The following is a 27,845-nucleotide window of genomic DNA, read 5'->3' on the forward strand; positions in this document are numbered from 1 at the left end:
AAAGTGAATGACAAACTCTACTATGTCAATTCTGTGATAATTTTGGTTGTAGTTATTCTCATTTTTTAATATAAAAAATAATTGTCCATTATAAACTAGGAATGCATGATAATATCAGCAAGTTATCGGATAACATGCAGATATAATAAGCCAATACATAATGTAGGAACATGTCCTTTGTCTCATCTTTATATCACAGAGATGCGATCTTCATGGCCATGTAGGTTTCCCCCTGACCCACCTTCTGGGACACCATAATGGCCTGGATCTCTTTCTCCCCCTTCCTCCGTTCCCACTCTGATAGTGAAACAACAACATGTGCTGGGCAATAAACATTTCTTTGCAAGAAGGGACTGCCGGCTGCGTTCACAAGGGGGGGTCTACCAGACCCCAAAGGATTATCACGGAAAGGGGGAAGACGACCATTTGTCACCTTAAGTTCTCCACTTCACTGACTTATATAGGCTCTATGTTAACAAACTCTGGACATCCGAGACTCAGAAAGGTCTCCTTTAACCTCTGGACTTTGTCCCCTTTGATGGACTGTTTATAATTCAGTGCGCAGTGGTCACTGGGAAAAGCAAGATCCCAATCTGTTATACCAGGCTTGTCATCAACAGATATCCTCCACATCTGGCATGAGCCATCAAAGTGCCACACGTGTGAATTACGACACTCAACCCAGCCAGAGTGTCTCTACATTCCCAGCAGGAGAAAGGAAGAGCCTTAATTTCTGTCTTAATGCTAAAAGTACTAAAATGTAATCTCATCCTTTGCAGGACAAAATATTCTTAATCAGCTGGATTAGAACCCAAACATACTTCCCCCCCCCCCCCCCCCCCCTGTTTTCTGAGTTCAAGGAAACTACAGTTAGTGATTTCAGATTTAATCTCTGAAAGTGTGATGGGGCCACAGCTCCACCTAGTGGTAAGTCCGGGTATAGTTAAGAGGAGAGTTTCTGGAACGGACGGACTTTATATTTGTGCTTATAAATATGATCACCTACCTCCAACATATATTCTTGTACCAAAAATTAAGCTAACCCTTTTCGAAACGTTTTTAAGCCATCAGTGCTGCTAAAAACGTATGTACTTGTGTGTGTGACTTGTTATAACCAATGACTTCCCTTTTACTTTATTAGGCAATTCCTGTCATGTCCTTTTCATGTTTATGTAACAAAGGTTGATGTAAAGACCATGGTGGATTTAGGTGAATAAGTCAATCGTTATCTTAAAACGTTAAACCGTTGTTATAATTCATTAAGTAATAAGTTCGTAATGTGAGCTGTAATATGAGCTGTGACGTCACCGGAGGAAGTGACGTGCCAGTCCGCCCTCAATTCTGCCTTCAGCGTAAGTGTTAAAAGAGCAGACTTCAGGTTGCTCAGTCTCTTCTCTTCTCCTCTTTTTCATAACCCCTACCTTTTCAGCAATGCATGTAAATTTATATTTTTCAAACTTAATCTCCGTACTTTGCTTTGTTTGCAGCTCCGGACTTTTTCTTTGGACATTTGAATTGCTTCAAGAACCTAACCCAAACAACGCGTCGTTATATTGAAAATAACTTCATTTTGAAAGCAAAGCAAGATCGAGATTAATCCCTTTTTTATATTCCTTTATATCGTCAAGTATTGCAACTCAGTAAGCCAGAAGAAGCTATTTTTGTTTTTGTATTTAGTAACTAAGACAGATCGTCCGGCCGGCGTTTCTTTCCCCGTTATTTTTATACAAGAAACCTAATCGATATATGTTCGGAGCTCCGCAATAATCAGCTCAAGAAAGAGACTCTGACCAGAACTCGTGATTATTATAAAGTCGGTGCAGTTAACTGCTCAAGAAGCCGTGAAGAAATCCACATCCTAGAGAAGAAATAGCCCCCGATCGTCTCCGGCCGCCTCCAGTGCACTCAAGCAAGAACACTGCTGGGCCAGGAGCTGTCCTCAGGTGAACCCGAGACGGCTTTGCTCTCCAGCGGCTCTGAAACCGCCGCCACCTCCCTGCACAGAGACGAAGCTGCTCCAGACAGTCCGGAGTCTGGGACCCCGCTCTTCTTCAACCAAGTAGGCTAAACATTTCACACAACAAGAGTCACACTCGAATGAGATCAGAGTTGGTGTTTGTGGAAGCTTCGAATATATATAGACATATATCACAAATTCAAAGCCCTCGCCATATCGCCTCGATAGAATAAACATTAATTCTGTAGTGGTAAATTATCAGTTACTTACACTAAAACCCACCATTGTTTAGAATTCATCTTGTCCTCATTTTATTTCACAATTTCTGTTAATGTTGTCACATATTTGAATAATTATTTCACATTCTTTATTCTGCTTTTATTTAGTAAATAAACATATTTAACCGTATGTCGTTGTCTGTGCTCTTTTAATTTGAAGTGGGAAATAGATGGTATCGTGGAAAGAATTCATGACTTCAGAATAGGAGAAAATTGAAATTCAACAGATCAATTCGAGACTGATCTTTTGTGTTGAAGCCAGACTTGGACAGTTAATATTCTGACTAGTTCCCTCCAAGGCCGTTTCTGTCTTAATGGGGGCCCTATGCAAGATGCTGTTTGGGGGCCCCTATTTTGTCAAACTACGATGGACAGAACCTAACCTTTTTGGATGAACCATAAAGATGCAACAATCTATTACATTTTAAGAGGAAAACAGGCTAGAGTCCTGAAAACCTCTCTCAAATTAAAATCCAACATCTTAAGTTGACCCACACTAGTAAGTTGAACTGATAGAAAATGATAATACAAGGTAAACAATAGGGATCCTTGATAGGTCAATAAATGAAACTGTTCCTCAATTTTATTTTATTTTAAGTTGACATTAAACATATGACATACATACACCCAAAACTAAAGTTAAAGTTGTAGAGAAAATAAAATACGCTATTACTTAGAAAAGAAAATCACTATGAGCCAACATCCATATCAATATGTAAACAATAAAAACAAAAAAACTAACAAGAATAATACTGTTAATGAAAAAAAGAGATGCCTCCCTAAAAACATTTCTAAAGTTTGGATTGATTACTGATCATCTAATATATTAGGGTCTGAGAAATAAAGTCATAATGCAACTTAGAAAGTCAAAAGCAGATTTCTTCCTTGAAATTATTAGAGATGCCAAAGGGAACAGTAAAAGACTATGGAAAAGCACTGACAAACTAACTGGAAAGGAAAAGGAAAAGCCCAAATATGATAGCATACAGCTTAAAATAAATGGTAATATTCAAGATGACAGCCTAGCTGTCACTACAAATTTTATTAATTTTTTTTAAATTCTGTGCAAACATTGGGTTAGAATTTTCCAAAGATCCACCCTTAGCACGCCTTATTTTATAACAGTTCTGCCTTTTGTATAACACCAACAAATGATGTAAAGGTAGGAACGGTCCTCTCAACCCTGTCCAATAGCAAAGCAAAAGATAGTCCCCCCAGGAATCCTCGATTCCGTGATCGCTGAAATTACCGCAGATTTCTCAGCTGTCCGCGGATTCGTAGACCTTTCACGGAATATCACATTTTGCATGTAGTTTTCATTCCGGCCGACTTGATTGCACATTTTATGTCAGCATTTCATTGCTGTAACTGAATGTTTACATGTACTATCTGCAGTGTGCAGTAGTCACTTTTTGTTCCTAAACCTCCTCCCATAGTTTGGTGAAAAGTTCTGCACTTTTTATGTTGCAAATAAATCTGCCCAACAGGGACAAAGAAAATGTTGATTATTTTAAAACCAGTAATAATGGATTGGATTTGTATGGCACTTTTTGAGACACCTCATAGGGTTCCATTCATTCACACACAGTCATACTGGTGGTGGTAAACTATGATAGTAGCCGCAGCTGCCCTGGGGCAGACTGACAGAAGCATGGCTGCCATTCAGCACCTACGGGCCCTCCAACCACCACCTCAAGCATTCAGCAGTCATACACATTCACATGAGGTAAGTGTCTTGGCGAGGGGCCCCAACGACCATGAGCCAATTGATCGGGCGGGGATCGAACCGCCCACCCTCCGAACATAGTTTTACAATGTTTTGGTATTGAAATTAATTTCATAAGAGAATATTTAATGTATTATTATTGATAATAATAATAACAATAATAATAATAATAATAATAATAATAATAACAATAATAATGGGTTAAGGAATTTTCAGTAGTTAAGAATTACATGACACAAGGTAAGTGGAACATTTGTTAGTGCAATGCAGTGATCAGGGGTCCGTTTCACAAAGCAGGTTCAACAAACTCTGAGTCTAACCCTGAACTCTGAGTTGATCTACTCTGAAATAGGAAACTCTGAGTTTTCGGTTCCAGAACAGCTGATTTGAGTTAGTTTGATCAACTCGGAGTAGTTTAACCTGGAGTTAAGCGTGTGCACCACAAGAATAAAAAGACAGCATCAATGGAGCCCCGATCCGACGAGTCACCATGGCAACGGGGAAGAGGAGGGCTATGTTTTTCACCCCACTGGAAATGTAAATATTAATGCGCTCATACGGTGAGTTTGAGCACGTTTTTAGAAGGAAGTGTAACACCGCTGCAGCAGCAAAAGAGAGGGAGACGGCGTGGGAGAACATTGGTGCTCGGGTCAATGCGTAAGTTTAAATGTAGTCCTTTGCAATCACAATGATATGACAGGGGGAAACTTGAGTGGTAGCCTATTAATTTATTTCATTTAGGTGCAATCCCGCGGGGGAGAAGCGCACTTGGCAGCAACTTAAGTTGAAACATAAAAACATTGTTCAAACAGGTAAGACCTCGGCATAATCTCATGGGGGTACCTCATTTTGATCATGTTTTACATTGTAAAGTAAATATTAAGTGGCTGTTTGACTGTATAGTTGTTTTATCCCCAACATAATGCTGTTTTCACACACATAAATGTATTCTCATCTGTATCATGTTCTGTTAAATAATTAAGCCTATTTAAACTAACAGACTTATACTCAGCCAACAGAAAGAAAGCAGATGCCCGTAAAACGGGTGGTGGCCCAGCACCGCCACCTCTAACGGAGGCAGAGGAGCTGAAAATGATAAAGATGGGTAGTAGCCGTTTCAGGGCGAGGCACACTTTTCTGACCGCTCTGATACAGTTGCCTTGCTCAAGTGCTCTGCATCTCCGACGTTGTATAAAAAACTCCCATTTGCAAAAAAACGCAGCGCAACACACACTATCTGCTGGGATGTGAGAGCATGACTTCGGTTGGTAATGTTGGAAATGTAAGGACGGACTAGGTTGTGTATGTAAATGATGGACTGTGACGTGAAACAGTACCGCTCAAAAAGATAATTGTCTGGAAATGCAAGAACATTTATGCGCCGTCTGATAATCATCTCTCTTCTCTGCGCAGTAATGCTGCACCTTCATCCAGGGGATCATTATCAAAAGGACATGCCATGGTAGTGAAAATTGTCGCCACCTAATATAACTGCTAAAGTAGGACTACTGACTGATTTTTGCAATGATTTTCTCAAAAAACAGACGGCAGAACTATACAATGCCAAAACTCGCCTGCTGACTGAATGAATGAGGAAATCAAATACTGTGTGTGGCTGAAAGAGGGCGGAGACAGAGAGAAACTCAAGGTTTGTTGAGAAAAACCTGGTCCCAACCAGGTTAGGATCATAGAGTATGTTGCCATGGTAACTGACCGAGAGCTTAAGTTACCTCTCTCTGTGAAACAGGCTAGAGTTACCCCTCTTTCTCTGGTTTGAGTTACCTCCCTTTGTGAAACGGAAAACTCAGAGTTTCCCTCATTTCAGGGTTAACAGACTCAGAGTTTTCACTAAACCTGCTTTGTGAAACGGACCCCAGGTGAGTATTGTTTTTTTTGGCTGGTTGCCGTCTGAGCCATTGGATGCTCTGATTGGCGGTGTGCTAGCAAATCAGCATGGTTTGCGGGAGGGGCGGAATACTGTGTGCGCTTTGTTTTTCTATGCACTCCGTTCCATCATTCCATGTTTTCATGTTTTGGAGTAACGTTACTGGCACGAGACTAGCTGCTATGTCCGTTCAGGACGAATGAATCTGTGTTCGTTTGGTAATGCCTCGATGCATGTTTAGTATGCAGCTGTTTCTGTCTGAAGTAGTTTGGTTTCGTTTTTATCAAAAGTAAAGAGAGTTGCGCACATAAAGCTCTCATCCAGCATCTTTTTTATACATAACACTAGTGCCACAGGGAACTGTACTGTCTCCTTTCCTGTTCACCTTATACACCATTGACTTTCAATACAACACCGGGTCGTGTCACCTGCAGAAGTTTTCTGACGACTCAGCTGTTGTTGGGTGTATAAGTGAGGGACAGGAGGAGTAGTACAGGGCACTGGTGGACAACTTTGTGGAGTGGACTGGACAGAATCACCTGCGGCTGAACATCAGCAAGACCAGAGAGATGGTGATAGATTTAGGAGGAGAAGGAAGACGGCTCCCCAACCACTGCGCATTCTGGGAAGGGATGTGGAGGCAGTGGAGGATTATAAGTACCTGGGTGTTACCATCAACCACAGACTGGACTGGAGATCTAACACTGAAACTGTTTACAAGAAGGGGATGAGCAGACTTTACTTCCTGAGGAAGCTGAGATCCTTCAACGTGTGCAGCAAGATGTTGGAGATCTTTTATCAGTCTGTGGTGGCCAGTGTACTTTTCTTTGCTGTGGTTTGTTGGGGAAGCAGCATCGGAGCCAGCGATACCAACAGACTCAACAAACTGATCAGGAAGGCTGGCTCTGTGATTGGCTGCAAACAGGACACTCTGGAGGCTGCGGTGGAGAGGAGGACACTGAAAAAACTGTTATCATGTATAATCCTCTCCACCTCACACTGGTCAGACAGCGGAGCACCTTCTCCAAAAGGCTGCTTCCGCTTCGCTGTCGTAACAACAGATAAAGGAACAGATCTCACCTCTGCCTGACAGAGAGAACTCTGATCTTTCTACTGTGTGTGTGTATATATATATATATATATATATATATATATATATATATATATATATATATATATATATACATATACATATACATATATATATATATATATATATATATATATATATATACACATATACATATACATATATATATATATATATATATATATATACACATATACATATACATATATATATATATACATACATATACATATATATATATATATATATATATATATATATATATACACATACATACATACATACATACACACACACACACACACACATACATATACATATACATACATACATACATACATACATATATACACACATATATATACATATACACACACACACACACACACACACACACATTTCAGAGATTCAGGTAGCCTATAGGTAGGTAGACCTTCTGTAAACTATAACACTTTGTTTTTTTAGTAAAACACAATACTTTCAAGTACATTCAGAACATTGGAAACCCTGACTATTAGAAAACATCTATCTTCAGAGGCCATAACAGACTTTACCAACAGTTGATCTAAACAAATCAATTTCAGCCCAAAACAATAAACAGTTCAACATAAAGTGCCAGTTGCAGCAACAACATAATTAGGGCTGCAGCTATCGATTCTTTTTGTAATCGATTAATCTAGCACTTTATCGATCGATTAATCGGATAAACTTTTTTTTTGCGTTTTTAAACAACCAAAACAAATAATGCATAACGAAAATGATGTGGCTGTAAAATGATCAAGCATTTCTCAAAAAAACAGGTATTCATTCCAACTCCAACATTTGGCTCCAAAACTAAGCCCATTTATTAAGTGCCAGTGCCAATAATTAAACAACAGTACAGTTAAATCAACTTACTGTAAAACATGTATAACATGTAAAACTGTGAATACAAACTTAAATAGTAAAGGCCATTTGGCCTTGGTTTTGTTTTCTTCATACAACATTACAAAAAAAGGATTGCACCTTCTGCAAATTACCCACCTGAGAACAAAGAATGAATATAAAATATCTAGCCAAACAGGTACACAATGTGTACAATTTATAAAAAAAATACATGTAAATAAAACAATTATAAATAAATAAAATAGATAAATTGTAAATTAGACTTTTTCAGTCTTCAGTCCCCAAATCCATGATAATCACACTAATCCGCCAATCACAAGGAGGCAAATACACTGTGTGGGAAGACTAGGGTCCTACCTACTCCACATTATACGTGTCCTCCTGGAACTGAAACTTATCCTGAACTGTCAGGAATCATTTCAAAGTGACACAGACACATTGGATTAGCCGGTGGAGGTGGTGTAATGCACTCAAACAGAGTTTATAATCACAAAACAGCCAATGTAGCACGTAATTCATGATCATGTCTGTATAAAGTGATGTTTATTTTTGCTCTTCTTCGGCGGCTGTTTCAGTGAGTTTTGGGCGCAGAGTGATGAGACGTATACCGTTGAAATTTGTAGAGTCCCAGCTTTCATATGACATGCTGTATGTAGCATTAGCATGAAGTAGCGTAATCGCTAACGCCGATTTTTCGGACATGCGCCATTAGCGTGTTTTTTCTACGTGCTCCTTTAGTTGCTTGGTGTCGGAATTGAGTTTCGATTAGGTGAAAATGATTATCATGAGCGTTTAGCCGAGCTTCTTCCCGTTAAGTTGGTGTGCTGCATTAATATGTTGCTACATGGTTAGCATGCTCGTATGTATAATGCGACATGCGCAGCTCGGGTTGAAGAGGTTAAAAACATCAAAGCTAAACATCATATCTAGTCAAACCGCATCACGACATCACTACAAATACAGAGCTAAATTGTGCCAGCCAGCTAAATTGAAAATGTATGACGCGCTGGTGTGCTTCCTGAACAACGGTCCGTGTGGAACAATCAGATCCCTGCGCGTATAGTGCGCGTCATAGGAATTTAACGAGGCTTCGAGGCAGAGTTTTTGCCTCGAGGAATTTTTATAATCGAGTAACTCGATGAATCGTTTCAGCCCTAAACATAATAAATAGTTGCTTAGCATTTAGGTGATACCTGATGCTTGATATGCTGCGGTGATACACAAACTCCTTTTTGCATAATTTGCACACATCCGTGCTCTTATCTACGCTGCCATCCGTCCGCTTTTTAAAACAAAATTTCCCATCCACGGGGCCAACCAGAGCGGTCTCATCTGCTTCTTCGTTCATTGTTGTTGTCTGAAGTCATGAACGCAGTGTTGGGCAAGCTACTCGAAAAAAGTAGTGAGCTAAGCTACAAGTTACTCTACATTAAATTAAGCTTCACTACACCAAAGCTACTCCCCAGAGAAATGTAGCAAGCTAAGCTACAGCAAAATGGCAAAAGTAGCTAAACTACATCAAAAGCTATTTTTTTTTTATATTGGAACAACTTCATTCCAAGTCAAAGCTATCTCAGTGATCAATAAAATTATCAATCAGACAGATAAGCAGGCAAAAATGTTACGTTCAACTGTTTATTAAACAATAATTTGTGCTTTCACTATTTTGTATATTTTATTATTCAACTATCAGTGCACACTTAATTCTAACATCCATGGACAGACATTGACCTTGCTACCACAGCAATATCCACCTGACTTACACTAACGGACAGTGTCCTACACTGTAGCATATTAACATAATTAAACAGCAAATAGTATATTATAGCTGTAGTTTTCGTTAAGGTTCTCTTGTCTTCTAGTTTCAGCTTTATAATTTATATTTGATATTTGAGTTAGTCTATTTAGTTATTGTATATAATTCAGCCTTTAATTGTATTTGTTTCTTTTACCTACCTCATTGTTTTTGGATTTTGATTTATGTCAAGTGGCTGTAACACTTTAATTTCCCTTTGAGATTAATAAAGTACTCTATCCATCAACCAGTGTCTCATATAACTGGCAGTTTCAAAAGTGGTATTTTTATTAAGCCCACTCTGTAGTAGTAGCTATATCTACATACATTTTAAGCTAATCATTTTGACTAATCACCATACTTTGGTTTTGTAGAAATTGCATTGTTGCTATATCCTGTGCTGGTTAGAAATTACAAAAGTAATAATTCAGAGTAATGTTTCTCTGTTACTGTATTTGTTTATTATTCAAGTTTGCCTTTCGCATCCCTCGGGATCAACTTGTCTCCGTCCTCCTCACCCTCTGCCATCTTTCCATCAAGTAACGCAATTCACTGAAGCTAACCTGTCTGTATTCCCGTGCAACAGAGACGTTGTTTTCAAGGATTAGTCCGTGGTGTCACCATCATACGGAAGTGCTTCTGTCGGCTCCACATACACGGCCATGTGTGGCGGTGGCATCACCGACTTATCCTTTCATTTCAGACCGCAACAGAAAGCTCCGCTGCGCTGAACTTCAGAGGTGTTCATAAAAATGTAGCTTGTGTAGACGCTACCGCGCTACTTGGTCAATAAAAGAGCTAAGCTACTGAAAAGCTATTTCATTCAGAAAGTAGCGACGCTACCACCACGCTACTGAGAAATGTAGTTAAACTAGTAACGCCGCTACTTGTAGCGACATTACTGCCCAACACTGCATGAACGCTATGCATGAACGTTTGTTGGTGCTCCAGTATAATCGGTACCCCTGAAACTCATCCAGTGAGAAACGTTCCGCGGTGCAAAAATTAGTGCGATTAAAATGCGTTAATTTTTTTAACGCGTCATTTTTTGTGTAATTAATCGTAATTAACGTGTTAAAGTATATACATACATACAGACAGGGCACCATTGGAGAATAGGGGGAGGCGAAGAAGAGGTAGCACATGGTGAAGCTGGTGGATAGCATGTGTCGTGTGAAGCTCAGGAGAGCACAGGGCAAGGCTGTTAGCTGCAGAGGTGCTGAGGGCTGGGTTACTGGAAGCAGAGCTGCTGGCAGCTGAAAAACGAGGTGGATCACTGAAGCAAAGCAAAGTTAGATCTAGAAATGGGCACAAATAACAAGAAAAAAAACTCTTAAAGTAAATAGCATTAGCAGGAGACACTTACCACGTAATACTGACACAATCATCTGGCAGAGGGTAGCATGAAGACCAGAGCTTTTTAGCAGGCCAATCTGCGTGTGTGTGTGTGTGTGTAGCTCCTGGTGAAGGGAATCCCCGTCCAGCCTCTCGGTGCACCTCTGCAACACAGCAAGCACAGAAACCAAAACACCAAAAACACAAATCCAACACAGAAAAACTACTGACTGTGACAGCAACTTTTATGTCATGTGTGCGTCTAAATCGAAACTCGCCAAAATGCAACTTAGGCTTTTTTTGTGAATGTATATGAGTCAAACCTTCGTCTATAAGCATAATTACGATGGAAAAGGCACTTTTAAGATTGACAGTATTCTCGTTTTTGCATCAAAATCATTTTCAATGGAAGTGCTAAGGCAACTTTACAGTAACATCAAAATTGTTATTTACACTAAACACTAAAAAGGCTCGACACACCATGAAACTTTGCTCATAATACATGAGGATCTCTACACATGAACTCAAGCATTGAGAACATTGTTTGGGTTTACTAAAGTTTTAATAGAGTTTACTAAAAAGAAAGTTTTTGAACAATTCACCTTAGTAGTTGCTTGTTCCGCTAGCCGCCGTCCTGCCAGTCCATAAGTGTTGATTTCCGAATGCAACTTAACATAGACGACAGTTAAGGTGGGAGCCGGGTGTTATGATTGGTACAAGATCTGAACCCAAAAGCACAACTCTGAACCACAGGTAGCAGTGAAAAAACAAGTCTTTTAATGTTCACACGTGACAAGCAAGTGAAGGTGAGTATGGGTGGCGTGAGGTCCCAGAGTCCTGTTGTGGCTCGTGAGATCACCAGTCAAGACGAGGATGATGGTGGCGTGGAGTGACGTCAGCTGCAGGACAATGGCGGTGTGCAGCACGGCGTGGTGAGGTCCGTTGACTCAAGTGTATTCACTCAGGTAGGAAAGGAGGAGAAGCAAACACAGACTGCTAAGCAAGCACGGCAATCTGGGGTGAGTGGAAAAAAAAAAGTATTAGCCACACAAGCTAGTACTGGAGCACAATATCAAAAATACAGAGGAGAGCCAGGAGGAGAACAACCACGTCTACTGAAGCAACGATCTGGAAGCAAGGAGGAGGGAATCCAGAGGCTATATAGGTGGTTGATTGCCGAGTAAATTCACCTGGCTGCTGCCTGTTGGAGAGAGACCACGCCTACATACACACACACACAGAACAGACGGGGAGAGACACAGGAGGAGCAATACAGACAGGGGAAACAACACAAACACCAGGAAGAAGGCGGGCACCGGGAAAGTCATTTGAGCTTTCGCGTGGATAGTTGGTGCTGGAAGACAGTAGCGTTCCGCCTTAACTGTCCTCTGACAGGTCATATTCAGAGATCGATACCTTTACCCTGTGAGCATTTCTTTAATCTAGTTTATTTTTATTTTTTTCTGAACCAGATGAATAGGTTCGTTCTGCTGCCATGCTGTGAATAACCACTACCGGTAGCTCAGCTCAACTTGCCTCACCTCTCATCGCTTAGTAGTACTGGTCATCCTAGTGACGTGGCGCGGTGGAGACTAGATCTGACCAATCAGTGGGCATACATTTCGCCTTGGTTCGCTTGGAACCTCAGTGGAGGTGCTACGAAAAAAAGTGCCAAGAACTTTTCACACCTTTTCAATTGGGTCACTCCTCCTCAGATATTAAGGCTGGACCTGCATACACCCAAATAGTCCGCATATACCAAGAAACGGCTCTGGTTGAGACTCCTTCCTCTTACTCAAACTCTTTTTTTTTTTCAAATTATTGTTTCAATATTAATCCTGCTACTGATTTAAAAAATCTTGTCATCTATTTTTTCTTGCTACTTTCTTTCCCATTACCGTTTCTTCTAACATACTCCAGATTATTTAAAAAATGATGTACTTAATGCACCTTTCAACGGAACACCCCATCAGTGACATAGTGCCAAAACTGAACATACTCTAACACATTCTTTTCCCATTTGTTTGCTCTTATTTACAGGGCCTGTAAGAGGGTCAGATAAAGCTCTTCTGTTCACAGTATTTGCCCAGGGGGAGTTTAATTTTGTGTTTGTTGGTGAGGGTGTTGTACCAAGATGAAATGTTAAAGGTGAGAATGGATTCAATGAGTGAATGGTAAACCAGCATTAAAATGTCCTTGCTGACATATGTGAGTAATAAAGGTACCAGGTTTTCACAAGTAAGAGGAATATGTAAATAAACATCAGTGTTCTGTGTGTCCTCCTTTCTTCCCTCTCTGCTTCTAGTTTCCTTTGGTATTCTCACTGGACATGAATGAATGCAGCTAAGCAGAGCTCAGCTTTAAGACATTTGGTTGGAACTCTAAAACATTGTTCACTTTTGTGTCACTTGTAACAATCTCATTAGTTTATTATAAAAATCTGCTTCATGTGTGATTAGAAAAGCCCAGTTAAAGGCTGCTTTTTGGTTTTGTCAGGCAGGACCTGGCAAGCTCAACACGTTCTCATTCTCAAATTGGATGCTTAGTCAGTGGCCTTATGCTTCAAACTACTTAACCCTCTATTATCAGTTGTGATAAGGTGAAAGGCTCCGTGGTCAAGCTAGCATTGATGGTTTGGTTAGACTTTCAAAATAGAACTTGTTGACAAACAGTTAACATAGTATGACAAATTATGACTTTTTGGACGTTATTAATGTTGTCAAACACTCACAGTTTGGTTTGGTTTAGGCTCCAAAACTACTTGGTTAGGGTCAGGATAAGATCATACTTTGGGTTATAATAACTACAGTAAGTCTTTCAATAATTCATAAATGCACCAATCTCTTCACAATAACTTATGTTAATGCATGTTAATTTACTCAACATAACTCACAAACATCTCACTCTTGGTCCCAAACAAGAAGCCAACCCCGGTCTTTGGAAGGAACGTGCAGTGTATGATCCATTCAACCAGCACAACCAATCTCCACGCAGACTTTTCTAGCTCTTTAGTAGTGATGTAAGAGGGGTAACTACCCACAGCGTCAAACTTATAGAGACACTGACCAGCTTGCTGTATCTGATTGAAAGTGGGAACGAGCTGGCAAGTCATGGCAAAGGTCCCATAGTTTACACTGGCTTTCAGATTGATAGGTGTGGATTGTCTTTGAGTATTTTTTTTAATGAGGTTATAAACATTTACCTGAGGAGGACTAGACCATACATACTAATTTGAAACTTCTCCAGGAAGTTTTGTGAGACATATTATAGCATGGCAATTTCAACCACCCAGGAAAAGCGACAATAATCATGATTGAATAGTGATGATGACTGTCATAAAGCTATGGTTGTCTGATCATGTTAGTTCACCAAGACTAACGACTGCAACAACACAGAAAAATAGAAGATGACTAATTAGCAAATCCATAATGTTTCCCTCCTATTAAGCATTTCCCTTGAGGCTGTTTTGAATCATTATGCAAATGATTTTGTCAAATGTCAATTAACTGAAAGAGCTGAAATCCTGTGATGTATTATTTTTTGAGAGTTGTGTGCAGGAGGAAACTTTCTTCTCCCAGTCATTAAAACTGTGTGGGAGATAAAGGTGGCAGGGAACAAATGGAGGATCAGCTAACTAGCATTTAGTTTTAGAGATAGAAGAGCCATGCTGTTGTTTAGATAACATATCACTGACCAGGAGAGACTGCAACTCTGATATTTTTGTAATTGCTCACCATATCCAATTACCTCATGTCTCACTCACATGTAAGAGTACACCTAACATTATCATAATGAACATAGATATAAATATGACATTTAACACTCACTGCTGTCAAGCTGGTATATTGGTATCGGCAAATTTTGGCCACTAACTCGCTAATAGCTTGAGTAAAAACATCTGGAGCCTTGTAGAAGACTACAATTATGTGCACTGAATGCAGAGTGCAAAGGGCAGAGCATAAAGAAAAAAAACAAATAGCCCATCCAATGTTTTCATACCGTTCCGTTTTCTTTTCCGCGAGGGTCGCGGAGATGTTTTATCCCCCCTTTTTCAGGGGAGGTTACTGGGCCAAATCCAGTGACTGTGGGCAAAGGCCAGGGCACACCCTGAACGAGTCGCCAGCTCATTGCAGGACCCTTGCTGATGGCAGTGGCTGCCACACAGGTGCCAACTGTGCATCAGGAGCAATTTTGGGGTTCAGTATCTTGCTCAAGGATACTTCGGCATGTAGCTCAGTTCCACCCCAGGCCACATATATTTTTTGTTATTTGTGAGAGCATTTGATCAATGATTGCTGTATGTGTCTTTTCTACAAATATAACAAATGATGCTTATAGAATAACATACAAACCCTAGCTTTAGGTAAACAAACCTGACCAAAACCAACTGTTTTAACTGCCTTAACAGTAGCTTACTGTCTTGTAGGTTCTAATTCTTTAAAGTTTATATCTGTCGATGTTACAAACTAGAGGGATCTGACTCTCAGCATTTCAGAGTTTAAACCCATTTTGTAAAGATTCATCAGGCACCCATGTGTTGCTGTCTCCTAGTAACAATGTGTATTCAATAGTGCTTCATGGATATAACCAAACAATGGATGAAGAGCTTGGGGACCATACCAAAGCACTTGTTGTTCATGTAAAAAATACTCTTAACACAATCAACAGCTGCAATCAAAAATATGATGACATCTTTTTTTCTCTCTATTGTTGCAGGCCTGACAAGTACCCTGTGAATAGAAAGCACAACGACTTTCAATAGCAAAGGTGTAGTGGCTTTTGTAGAGGCAGCACAATTATCCAATAAATCATCCGATAAAAGACTACACAGGTGTCAATTAGCTTGTGTAATTGAATAATTACTGGCCAGAGAGCTCAGGCACTGTCACTGCAGAAGCTGTTCCCCAAATGTCAAAAAGCTATTGAAATAAATAACACATCTCTCAGATCACTTCAGTGATTAGGACGGCCATAATAATTCACCCTGTTTACCTGCAATAGTTCCCTCAAATGGGTTTACACAAACAAGCACACTGTACACACACACACACACACACACAAAGGGACTGTGTGCATGATTCTCACTAACAGAATTTTGACATAAACCTCAAATCTAATCAGAACTTTGGTTAACACTTTATTTGAAGGCGCATAAGACTTACAATTCACCATTTTGACCATGACATGACATTAGTCATGAACTGAAGGAGTCTTTAGAAATGTTTATATGCTGTCATTGAGTGTCATGAGCGATGGGTCATGACCGAAAGAACATGATCGTGGGTACAAGCGGCCGAAATGGGTTTTCTCTGCAAGGTGGCTGGGGTCTCCCTTGGAGATAGGGTGAGAAGCTCAGCCATCTGGTAGGGACTCGGAGTAGAGCCACTGCTCCACTGCGTGGAATGGAGCCAAATTGAGGTGGTTCGGGCATCTAAGGATGCCACCAGGGCACCTTCCTAGGGAGGTGTTCCTGGCACGTCCAACTGGGAGGAGACCTAGGCGTAGACCCAGGACCAGGTGGAAGGATTATATCGCTTCTCTGGCCTGGGGGCACCTGGGGATTCCCCAGTCAGAGTTAGCTGACATGGCCGGGGAAGGGGAAGTCTAGGGCTCGCTGCTGAAACTGCTGCCCCCGCGACCCGACTTTGGATAAGCCGTGCGGTTGACAATGGATAGATGGGTGGATGGATGAGTGTCATTTGGTCAATGATGTCATTTGTGCTGCAAAGTTGACAATGTTTCATATAGGACAACTTGACATTCTTGGACCTAACACACCCTAGTGTCATGCCATGGATATGAAAGTCTAATGAAGTGTGGCACCCTGGACATTTCATTAGTTCAGATTGTGTCAAGAAGTAAAAATAATAATAATAATAACTTTGTTTACATAGCATCTTTCAAAAACGAGTTACAAGGTGTTGTACAATGAAAATAAAACCACCAAGAGGAATACATTTTGACTTAAAAATGAGAAATTTAAAATCACACATCCTTAAGTAATCATACAACGATAATAAGGCAAAATTAAGAGAAGGCCAATCAATAAAAGTGAGTCTTTAGAAGAGATTTAAAAGAAGCCACTGAGCTTGCCTGCCTGAGATCGCCGGGCAGGGAGTTCCACAGCTGTGGAGCTGACAGCGAAAGCCCGGTCACCTTTTGTGATAAGACGGGATCTCGGGACCATAAGCAAAGCTGCGTCCTGGTGTAAGGTCTGCTTTCATGCTGTCCATCCAATTGTTTCATTCTGGTTATTTTATTTCAGCAACTCGCTTGGGTGTTGCTGTTGGCTGCACGTTGCTCACTGCTCATTGAGTAGTGCTCGCTGTCCGCTGCTGGTTGCCGTGTAGCTGATCGCTATGCTCCATGCCGTTCCGACTGGATTGCCTGACCTGTATGTAGCACAGTGACGTTATCTTCCTCCTCCAGCCACTCGTAAGTTGCTCATATCTGTTTTTTTATTGTAGGGTAAAGACACCTGTGTAGGGGCATAGCAACCGCTAATGTCTGCAAAAAATCACTGCTGCTTTGCTTCGCTGCTTTGTCTCGCGGCTCCCTGCTTTGCTTCACTGTTTTGCCTCACAATTGTGTAAGCAAAAGCAATGCTTAATGGCGTAACGCCGTACTGTTAGTTGTTGTTCTCATGCATATAAATGTTGAGTTCTGGAATTTGTAAACTTGAAGCTGCAGATTTAAGCAACCACTTAAATCTGTCATAAGTAGGGACGTTCCAATCAGGTTTTGTTTTACCCCCGATATTTAGTAAATGCCGATACCGAGTCCCAATCCGATACTTAGCCTCAACTAATATTTTCCTGGATAATACAGCTGCATTAAGAAAACAAGTACCTGCATCCAAGCTCTTCCTTAATAGGTTTTTCATTTTGTTGAAACAAAGTATAATTTGATCAGACTACACCTTGACCTTGCATAACATGACTAAATCCAAATGCAAATGTAAAAAAAAGTATTTAAGTAGTCATACAAATACCACAACTGGTGTTGACGATGACAATGAGAAAATATGTAATTATAGAGGAGGTTTTAAAACACATGCCTAAAAGAAGCAGTAAAAAATGGGGAACATGTTTTGGATGTGGTGACCTGATCCAAAAATGTTATATCATGGACAGAATTGACTGGTCAGAGGTTCACACTTGTATGATTTGGTAAAACGTGTCACTGCATCACATGATGTTTCAGACTTATTTAAAGACCTCTGGAGAGGGACATGTTTTTAAAAACTATGGCCCATGTAAGCATACCTCTCCCTATTATCCTGAACACTCTGGTGCGATGGGCTATTGCAGAATATATAGGAGGCAATGACACATCTAGTGAGATGTGTCAATGAAACTTGTAAAAAGAGAAAAAGTCTTAACCTCATTGACTCACACATATCTAGCACACCTCTGTTTGACACCTGGATTGAGGGTTTTTATGTACAGATTGTAACAGTATTGTAAATTGTTTTAATCTGTTGCATGCTATGTTAATGTTCCAATGATGTGATTTGTTGTTGTTTTTTACACTATTGTGATTTTCCATTTATGACTGAGAGGGTCTTCTTTTTATTTTCTGAAGAAAGTGTATAACATGAATAAAAAAATAACAACGCTAGTTATTTCTAAAGTATTAAATGTGTTTAAGTAGTTATCCATGAGTACTTGTCTCCTGTTTGATATCTCAATAACTGAATCAAAAACAGAATATCAAATGAAGTTAACCATAAGGTTACTGGAGGTAACGGGCTTGATCTGCGAAACGTGAAACGTGGGTTGCACAGGTAGGGATGCAGGCAGCTTGAGGCTGATGGTAGTGGGTTGATTATTCGATCCACATCAAAAGGGCCAATGATGCGTTGAGCCAGCTTGCGGGACTCCACCTGCAGAGGGATATCACACAAGGAGAGCCACACGTTTGTCCCAGTTGATTTTGGGGAGCAGGGACACTGTGACAATCCACCAGCCGCGGACTCTGCTAGGTGGAACAGGTAATGGAGTCACGGGCCGACCTCCAAACCCCACTACACTAGCCTTAGTCTCATTTAAGTTTGAAAAATGGGTGATTTAATACTGAACCATTAGTTGTTGAAAGTGTTTATTATAAAAGTTTGTGCCCGCAAGTATAGCAAGTAGCAAGTATCTCACACTATTGTTTTGGGTAGAGCATTCACATATATCAACTAAATTGATCTGGAACTGTTGTTGATGCTGCTTACCAAAACCCTATTCCTAGGGAAATGTTCTACTGCTTGGACATGAAGTGTGGACATCCTGTCCCAATACAATACATTTAACATCAGGTAGCTTCGGTGACACACCTGTAGAATCCCTGTCAGCACTGCGAAGCTTATAAACTCTTCCAAGACTTCCAGGATTAGCTGGATCATAATATATTATAGATAGTAATCTTTTGCAACAGGCTTTCCCTGATAGAGACAAGACAGAAATATTTGTTACACAATCGGATATTTCACAATTGTGTTAATCACACACACACGCACAAACGCACACAGACACACACACACACATACACACATATAAATATATAAATAAAACACAAAGAAAGAATCAAATAAAAAAAGGTTACAAAAGAACACACAGTTTAACAATGTGTTGTGTGTTTGCACACAATATTATACATAGGATATAACACATTTTTAACAACATTTGTACTATTTGTTATTAGTAGTCAGCGTGTCTGATGATTTTTGGAAAAATATAATTGTCTAACTGCTGGAAAAACGATCAACTAACATCCGATATAGCTCTGGTCCAGAAGCTCCGACCCACTGAGACACAAAAACAGTCTCAGAAAAAGCAGGTTGGTCAAGGTCTGAGCAGACAACAGAATAAAACAGCTTCCAATCTTTTATAGACATACATACTCTCTGTGTTTCACCACCCTCAAAATCCTTGGCTTCATGACTGCCGACACTCAACCTGACTCTTCCATCTCGATATTTAACAGAGTACCCTACCAATTTAAGCCCTTGAATTCAAGATTTAACTCAGACACCGGCATCGTAGCAGCAGTAGTAAGGTCTCCTTTTCTCTTTTTGGGGCAAGAGGAGCCCAGGATTGGTAGACCTGGTCTGGTATCGGTAGAGATACCATCAACGTTGTATGCTTTGTCAAGATCTGTGCACCTACTGTTTGCCATGACTGCGAAGGGTCCCTTGATGTTGCTTAGAAGAAATTAAGCTTAAATGGAAACAAATGAATCCTGCTTATCTATACTGAGAGGCTCTGCCACAGTTTCACAATCGTCCATCCCATCACAACTCCATTTGACTGCAAATGAGAAAATACGCTGACATTTAACTTAATTTTGTTTTTAATGAGAAAAAACATTAATAACATCACCTGCAGAGATCCTCCAGCAGCAAAAACAATAGAAATATTTTTCAAGTTCATTGATTAAGTAAAACTCTTGACATGCCAACAGGATTGGTTTGTATTTAATTAATGTTCTGTGTTCTTCTACACATAGAATGGTCACACACGCAGTCCAGATTCATACAGCAAAATAGTTTGGAGTGAAGCAGCCATCAAACTGATAAATCCTGAGATCCTGTCAAAAAGTTTTATTTCAGAAGAAAAAATATTCCACTTTAACTAGAATTATAAAATAACTGAAAGCAGCCTCTCTAATCAGAAGAGTGTACATGTTATGAAAACTATCTGAATTATGTGCCCTTTAAAAAGCAGAAAAACACACTGCATCATTGACATTACCAGCCTTCTATTCGTCTATGGCGTAGACGCTCAAGATAGCTGGGCGCCAGCAATGCTCCTGACCACACCTCATTTTAAGACCAACTCCCAGGGCGCACAGGGGGGCGCAATTGTATTTTGCATTTTACACAACATTGGAGCACGGTGTGAAAATGACAACTGCATCGCATGATACTAGCAATAACATTTGCACTGTGTGCCACTTACTACAGGTGTAAGACACAGCCCATTTTGTTAACTGTGAGATCCTTGTGTGAACAGTTTTGGAGCAGCAATGGAGTTTTCCATTATCTAATTAGAAATCTCATCAGGGTTGTTCTGTGAATGCTTTATTCATTATCCAGAGGTACATTTAATAGGCTGAACTCATTTAGATGTTCATTATCGAACCTGGCATCAGATCATATTATCCTGCTGTTTTGATCTTTCTGAGGGACAGAAGTGTAAAGAAAGACTCTGAGAGTCGGGTGCCGTGAAAACTAACAACGTGCCAGATCAGACCTTTGATTAAACATTCAAGGATCGCCTCTCACAAAGACAACTGTCATCTCTCTGCTGTGTTTCCAAGGACTCCCATGAGTCTCCTGCACAAAAAAACATTGTCCAGCCTGCATTGCAGTCACACCGTCTATCCAGGGTTAACCTCACTTTAATGGCCAGCCCAACCTATGATAGTTTCCCTGGTGCCAACAGCAAAGAGGTCGATGTGGAATATCCACTCTCCTGTCTGATGTCTAATGTGCAAACATGGGTGGGAGCTCCCTCTTGATTGGCAAGCCAAACTCAATATGGTGTATCAAGGTCATCATTAATAAGATGCTGTTGATTCATGTTTGTCGTGGGTCCACTGTAATGGCTAAAAATGGGATTTAAAAAAAGGATATGAATAAAACAATGAGAGGTAGGCACAAAGCATTGCCTCATGTTTGTTTTTTGTTTTTTTTGTTCTTTTTCATGTTTCATTTGATATGCATAATAGGGTCACCATGATTGGCTTACCCTAAAAGAAAAAAGAGTGACAGACTTAAAAAAACAGGATCTTAAAAGAATAAAAGTTATCTTGTAAATATTACAGTGAATGTAACAGCATGGAGTACAAAACACAGCACAGAGTTGATTCCAATTGCAGGGTGACGGATGTAAAGCGGGTATTTTGAGTAAGGCTGGCAAATTTCTATATCTTCCATGTTGTTAAGACATGCCATGAGAAAATCAAAGCCAATAGTGTGTTTGTCTGTCTCTCAATACTTACTGACTTCCCTTCACTGTCTGTGGCTCTCAGCCCCAAGCCTGCTTGATCCAACTGAAGGTGTAAAGTCACAAATATGGCTGGTTATATTATTCTTAAATATAGTACTGACCAAAATGTGTCCATTGCACCAGTTTCAAAAACTGTAAAGAAATCCACCACTGAACTGATCTGGCTTGCACATTTTTTTACCTCTATTATATTGCTTCTGTTTGAATCAGAAAACATGTCTAAATGTTAAATGTTAACTATTTTAATAAGTTTAAGTACTTGTAGAGCTGAGCTTTGAGGCAAATTATGTTATCACTTTCATAAAATTGTTGTGGTGACTGTTTAAAAGGGTAAATTATTTACACAATGTGCATATAGTGTATCTTACTCCCAACAATCAATTCCAAAAATCATAATACGACACACTATGTGGACTGTTTGTCAGCAAGCTTTATTCCAAAAGTCTAACGCATATTGCATATTACATATTACATATTATTGCTAACTTGACCATGGCCTTCACTTGCCAAACTGATGCTAGTGTGGAAGGTAGGGCTTCATAGTTTGTAGCATAAATGCTGCTGACCATATTTGAGTTAGTTTGGAATTAAAACGTATTGGAAGGATATATCTTTTATCTTTGTTTAGTGAGTCATCTTCTTGCATCATGCCTTGAGGAATGTGGAATCTATCAGCACGTAGATGATAAAAAACTTGGGGGAAAAGTCTGTTTTAGATCCTGGCTGAGTTGATGAGTCCTATCTCCTTTAATTTCCCATCAAAGTATCAGTAAGATCACTCGTTTCCCAAATTAAACATCATTCACTGGTAACTTATTCAAGAGATTCCAATTAGCTGAAAAGTGGTTCTTCATGATTGTGCCCCCCCCCCCCCCCCCCCCATTCAAATACTTTAAAGAAAGCATTAAAGGAGAAAGCTCCCCTCCAACACCCCCATCCTTCTTTATCCAGTGTGTGTGTGCTACTGCTAGTGAGCTCTATCAAGTGGTATAAATCTTTAATTTTGGAGATCAGCATTAATGGCTAAAAGAGGCACAGATCTGGGCTTCACTCCCTGCTTTCATCCTCTGCTGTAGAATTTCTAGGAGGAGGGGGGCTACATAATCTTTTGCACCGATAAGTACACAAAATTAGCTGCTTATCAGTTGATCTCCGTACATGATCCTTCAGAATTCTTTTCAAAGACAATAAGGCCTAAGCCTTTTCCTCTTGCTTAACTTCCCCTGTCGCCCACATACACTAAGCTTCAGCTTTTTACCTCAAAGCTCTGTGGCAAGAAGGAAATTTAATTATCATTAATGTGTTTAAGTGTCCTGTGTTGCCCATTTTTTTTATCAAAATTCAGTCGGCTAAAATAAACAGGGAGGCAGATAGATATACTAGGTGGAGAGCATTGAGCACTGCAAGGCTGATTTTGTTCTGATGTATGCCAAATCAAGCACAAGACACATCATATTGCTGTCCTATCATGACTACTTTTGCCAAATGCAAGCAATAGTTATTCTCCAGGCCGTTTCATAATGTTGCTGTTTTTCTCTACATTAATGAGTGCAGGCTGTGGAATTAAGCTGGGCACTGCCTGTTAATAGGGCCTCTGAAAGCTGGAGAGTGACTGCAGCTCTCGTTAGCTGAGCTGGCGGCTATTGATTGCGGTAGGCCACTGGGGGCTCCCTACCTGCAGTTGACTTTGTACTTCTGCAGGAGTTGTAAGGGTCTGCTGAACAACAGGGACCACGCACATCTCAAACAAGGTCTATGAAAAGCCTATCAATTAGGCTTTGAAGGTCAAGCAAACTCTCCCCCCGTGCTTTCTGTCTCCCCACACTTGCTTGGTCTTGAGAAAGCAGTATCTCCTCTGCTCTCTCCAAAATACATCTGAAGACTCCATTCAATTAAATATCTCTCAGCTCCAGCTGCTCCCTAAGTGAAAGGTCAACTAAGTCCAGGAGGCTAAAAGAGAAAGGCTTGGCTTCTTCACAACCGCTCCCCACAACAAAGCCTCCCCCAAGCAGGCACTCTCGCTCTTAATGATACCCACTGGTCAATCGCTAACTAGCAGTGACAGTTACCCCCAGAAGCACCACTGCAGACCAGAGCCAATCGATCAGGTGAATAAAAATACATATAATGATAACCTGCGGACATAATGTCAAGCCCTTGCACTGTCCCGATTGGTTGACATTCAGGTAGATAGTGGGGAGAGAGAGCTGTCCAGACATCAAAAGCGAGTTGAAGCAGTGAGCTGCCTTGCTCTCTTGCGCCCACTGAGGTGGGTTAACCCTCTCACATGAACTCTAATTATCCACACTGTGGCCTCAGGGAGTCCCTGAGGGATGGCCGGCGAGCCCACCGATACACACACTCAATAACCATCAACACAAACACCACCTAATTGAGTCAAATTGGGCCCTAGTATTTAAGATTAAGTGCAGCCATGTTGAAAACCAACTCTGTGTGTGTGGACCCAGGGAATGCCACCAGTTTCTAGGGCATTGGTGGAAAAGATTTTAAAAAAAGAAAAACATAGGTTTAAATAAAAAAAAAAAGAAGAAGAAGCACAATGTGTTTGTGCTTTGTGCTGGAGTGCATCACTGCCAGAGCAATGTGTGTGCTGGGTTTACAACACACAGCTATCTAATCCTCTGTGTGCATGGACCACATTGTTGAAACACTTAAAGTATTATTCATTGCATTTTAGACAATTGTGCAGATTTAGTGCTATGTATGTTTTAGGTTTTGTTGTAGAATCAAATTACAATTTATTGTCCTTAGTAAGATACTTGTTTTCACACAAAAAAATATATTGTGCAGTAAGCATGTTAGATCTTGGTGATGTGCAGATTGGTTGTAGACTGTGTATGGGTGTTAATTTTTGTTTGTTTTCTGTTTTGGTTTTTTTTTTTTGTGCTTTTGTTTTTCAGGTAACTGATGATGATTCTGAATCTTGGGTTCCTCTCAGTGGACTACGAAGTTTCTCAGGTTCAGAGTCTGTAAGTTTCAACTGGGAGGTGTTATATTGACATATTTGATTAATGCTGGCATCGACTCAGCCAGCTGGTTTGAATGCACAGTGTAAATTATAACTGTGTGTTTATTGTACCTAGTAGGTTAGTGTGGCAGCAGAGCAGTATAGGTAGCTTGTGTGTGTGTGTGTGGGGGGGGGGGGGTCACTGTTCAGATATGTTTCTTTTTAATATCATTATTATTGCTATTGCTATTATTTTTGTTATAGTTTAGTAGTTGATAGGTTAGGGATAGTAATGGGAAAATGTTGTGTTCCTGGCTGCAAAAGGTATAGCGGTGTCTCCCTACTAACTGAGCTGATACTTCTGATGTTGAGGTGTTGAGTATCTCATAAATCAAGTTTGGAGGGAAGCCAAATGGTTGGAATAGTGTCTCCTACATGCTACATCCTGTTGAGGACTGGTGATTGTGCATGTAAAAAAAAAAGGTTGATAAATATATTTCATTATTTTCTTAAACACAGAACATGAATGAAAATTCCTCTCACTGCACCTCTGACAATGGCTCTAAAGATGCACATGATGTCAGCCACATTATGGTGAGTGTAGTGTACAATGTATTTTGGTATACTTTGGTAACATGTAGGTTGGCTTCCAAATATCTATGCATTTTCATTTTGTATTCTGTTTCTTTAGGCAACTGATGATACGTGTGAACCATGGACGCCTAACCATGGACACCTAAATGAGAATTCCTCTCACTGCGCCTCTGACAATGGCTCTGAAGATGCACATGATGTCAGCCACATAATGGTGAGTATAGTGTACGGTATATTTAGGTTCGCTTTATTTCTTTTCCTAATCTTAAGAACTAAAAATCTTACACTTTGGTAACATGCAGGTTGGCTTCTAAATATTAATGGATTTTCATTTTGTAGTCTGTTTCTTTAGGCAACTGATGATACGTGTGAACCATGGACCCCTAACCATGGATGCCTAAATGAGGATTCCTCTCACTATGACTCTGACATTGGCCCTGAAGATGCACATGATGTCACTCCTGTTGTAAGTATCGTGTACAGTACATTTTTCATGTTGTATTTTAAACATCTTAAAGGCATAGTTCACCCTCTCTTCATAATTGCCCCATCTCCGTTATCCCCCCAGCATTGTGAGGGGGTGCATTGACTTCTCTCTTCAGCGCCCGGTGTTTTGAGAACGCGAGAGGGGGACAGACCAGCTGCGGAGCGCTTTGAATGGAAGTGAATGGTACAGCCTCTAGCGATCTATTAAACTAATCAAATACGCCATCAAATGACTCCGAAACGCTCGTGTGGACAACTGGTAGGTTGCGAAGTCATCACGCTTAGAAAAGATAATTTAATATTACAAGACAGAGCTGTTTTTAAGCAAAATGCTCGGAACTACTTTCTTTCGCGGTGTGAATCACTCCGTCCGGCGCCTCCTGGCAGTCCATTCAGCTTAAAAACAACTCTGTCTTGTAATATTAAATAATCTTTTTTTAGCTTGATGACTTTGCAACCTACCAGTTGTCCACACAAGCGTTTCGGAGTCATTTGATGGCGTATTTGATTAGTTAAATAGATGGCTAGAGGCTGTACCATTCACTTCCATTCAAATCGCTCTGCAGCCGGTCTGTCCCCCTCTCGCACTCTCAAAACACCGGGCGCTGAAGAGAGAAGTCAATGTATCTCCTCACAATGCTGGGGGGATAACGGCGATATGGCAATGTTGAAAAGAGGGTGAACTATGCCTTTAAGAACTAGCCGTGTTGTATCTTGGTAACATGCAGGTTGGATTATATTATTGGTTTTTATTTTGTAATCTGTTCCTTTAGGTAAATGATTATACTTCTGAACCATGGACGCCTGTCTGTGGACCACAAAGGGTGTCTGAAGTAGATTAAGTCTGTGTAAGTTTTATCTTTGTGGGGTTCAGTTCCCAATGTGTGGTTATAAGTGGAACAATGGCTGTCTACAAGTGGGAAGCCACAATGAATGCTTGTGTCGCAGTCACGCTGTCAGTCAGGGCAGAGCATGCTGGTCATGTGGCTTAAATAAGGTGAAAAGTAGTGGCGGCAGATGTCATATAGGAGGAAGCATTAGCATGGTGGTGGTGGCGTGTGTGTGAGTGAGTGGAGGCGGTCTAAATACGAGGTGAAATAACATTTCTAATCCATATTTATTATTTTGTTTTCTCCATATAGAGACTGTGTGGATTGTATTCCTAGATGTCCGACTTCCCCACTCTTGTTTGAAGATGAATGTTCCACAGAGAGTGAACCTCACTTCAATGATGAGCCTAATTGCAGCCAAGTGTCACCAAATACCAGTAACATTAACCCTGATGACTTGGATGAATGTCTCGGATCCATTATTGGAAGTGAGAAAGAATATCCACTTTTATTTGGAAATAGCCCTAATGAATCAGTAAACACGGAATCACACTTTGAAGACGTCAGCCATGAACAGTTTCCTCTGGAAAACAAAGAGCCACTTTACACTGGTTCACGACTAACCCAAGCTCAGAGTTTTTTACTCATTCTCTCATTTGCTTCGAGACACGGGCTCACAGGCATAGCTCTCTCAGATCTCCTAGATTTGATCAATGTTCACTGTCCTGAAAACACACAGTTAACCTCAAAGCATCGGTTCTTAAAAGAGCTTAAGCCGTTAGAAGGTCACTTGCAATGTCACATATAGGGATGTCCCGATCCGATCTGTAGGATCGGGATCGGAGCTGATCTGGGCATTTTTCCGCTGATCGGAATCGGCAATTTTGAACGTGGACCCAAGCCTGATTTTTTTATTATTTTTTTTTACGTCGGAGCACAATTTGTGGTAGAACGCAGACGCGCGCGTGGCGTTACTCTGGCAAACCTGTGAATAAAGTGTCTGCAGTGTGGAAATA

The 27,845-nt window shown here is 40.4% G+C and overlaps 1 long non-coding RNA gene across 1 annotated transcript; it reads left to right on the forward strand.

Annotated features, from left to right (window-relative positions):
* Positions 1 to 24,872: 24,872 nt before the first annotated feature.
* LOC115595865 (uncharacterized) lies at positions 24,873 to 27,291 on the forward strand. Its single transcript, XR_003986814.1, has 5 exons — positions 24,873 to 24,941; positions 25,439 to 25,513; positions 25,611 to 25,727; positions 25,853 to 25,979; positions 27,142 to 27,291. It is a non-coding gene; the product is annotated as an uncharacterized LOC115595865 (long non-coding RNA).
* The last annotated feature ends 554 nt before the right edge of the window (positions 27,292 to 27,845 follow it).

Source organism: Sparus aurata, chromosome 14 (genome assembly GCF_900880675.1).
Source record: "Sparus aurata chromosome 14, fSpaAur1.1, whole genome shotgun sequence".
In the NCBI taxonomy this organism is placed as follows: domain Eukaryota; kingdom Metazoa; phylum Chordata; class Actinopteri; order Spariformes; family Sparidae; genus Sparus; species Sparus aurata.